The sequence below is a fragment of the Nannospalax galili genome, unplaced genomic scaffold (genome assembly GCF_000622305.1).
Source record: "Nannospalax galili isolate Female #2095 unplaced genomic scaffold, S.galili_v1.0 scaffold463, whole genome shotgun sequence".
Classification (NCBI taxonomy): Eukaryota; Metazoa; Chordata; class Mammalia; order Rodentia; family Spalacidae; genus Nannospalax; species Nannospalax galili.
In genome coordinates, this window is record NW_008349529.1 from 2,431,940 (window position 1) to 2,433,766 (window position 1,827).

Sequence of the window (1,827 nt, forward strand, 5' to 3'; positions counted from 1 at the left end):
CCAACTTCCTCTGTGGTTACATGCAAGAAAAGCAATCTCAGGCTGGAGAGATGGCTCAGCAGTTAAGAACACTTGCTGTTCTTCCAGAGGTTCTAGGTTTGATTACCAGCATTCACATGGCAGCTAACAACCATCTGCAACTCCAGTTCCAGGGAGTCTGACACCCTCTTCTGGCCTCTATGGCACTGCATGCATGTGGTGCACTTACATACATGCAGGCAAAACACTCATACATACAAAATAAAAATATTTTTTTAAAAAAAGAAATGTGATCTCTTAGGGCTGGTGAGATGGCTCAGTGGGTAAAGGTGCTTGCTGGGTGAGCTTGATGACCTGAATTCAATCCCCAGAACATATATAAAAGTGGAAAGACTCCACAAAATTGTCCTCTGACCACCACATGCATGCTCACATACATACATCACCATGCACACACACATTCGTTAATAATAAACTAACTAAAAAAAAGAAGTGCAATCTTTTTTTTTTTTTTTTGGTCTTTTTGAGAAAGGGTCCCCCTGTAGCCCCAGCTGGCCTGGAACTCACTATGTAGACCAGGCTGGCCTTGAACTCCAGAGATCCACCTGCCTCTGCCTCCCGAGTGCTGGGATTAAAGGTGTGTGCCACCATGCCCGGCTTAGAAGTGCAATCTTTTAAAAAATTATAGCATATTCCCCCAGCATTCTGATTAATAGGCATTTATCAAAATAATTAATTAATTAATTAATTAGAGGGCTAGAAGGTGGGTTAACAGTTAAAAGCACTTTCTGGGCAATCATAAGGACTGGAGTTCGGATCCCAGCACTCACATAACAAGCCAGGCATCCTGCACATGCCTGTAACCTCAGCTCCAAAGGGAGCAGAAAATAAAGAAGCTGGGCTTATTGGCTTCCAACTTAACCAATAAAACACAAGCTCCGGTTCAGGGAGAGACCTTGCCTCAATCAGGAATAGGTGGAGAATGATAGAAGAACACAGTTGAATTCTTCTGATGTCACCGTGTGCATGAGAATGTGTGTGTGCACATACAGGTGCACTCACACACACATGCATACACACAAAAAGATAAATCCTAAGATTTTTTGAGTAAATGAGTTTTTTGAAATCTATTTTAGGCAGTAGGCCCATATCATTCTGTACAAAGAAATCATTTATGCAGCAATACCTTGAAAGGAGAAAATGATTGATTTGTAGCACATGGGGAGTTGAGGATGTAGCTCAGTGGTAGAGGACTTGACTTACCCAGCATAGATTAGGTTCTGGGTTTGATCTCTCATGTTGAGAATAAATAAAAATTTAACCTAACAAAACAACAATCATGGTTTGGCCTTTCATTTATTCAACAAATGTACCTTCTTTGTATCAGGAACACTGAAAACTCTGGAGACAGATTCACAGAATAAAAAATTAGAATACCAAATAAGAAAACTGTCTGGGGGCTGGGTCTGGTTGGCACATGCCTTTAATCCCAGCACTCAGGAGGCAGAGGCAGGTGGAGCTCTGTGGAACAGAGTGATATAGTGAGATTCTGTCCCCCCAAAAAAGAAAATAAGGTTGAAGAGATGGGTTCAGTGGTTAAGACTGCTTACTGCTCTTCCAGAGAACCTGAGTTTGTTTCCTAGCACCTGATCAAGTAGCTCACAACTGGCTATAATTCTAGCTCCAGGGCATCCAATGCCTTCTTCTGGCCACCATGGGCACCTTCACATACATGGTATTTACTCACACAGACACACAGACACACACAGAAATAATAAATCTTTAAAAGATTAAGTTAGCACCTCCTCTCTCTCTCTCTCTCTCTCTCTCTCTCTCTCTCTCTCTCTC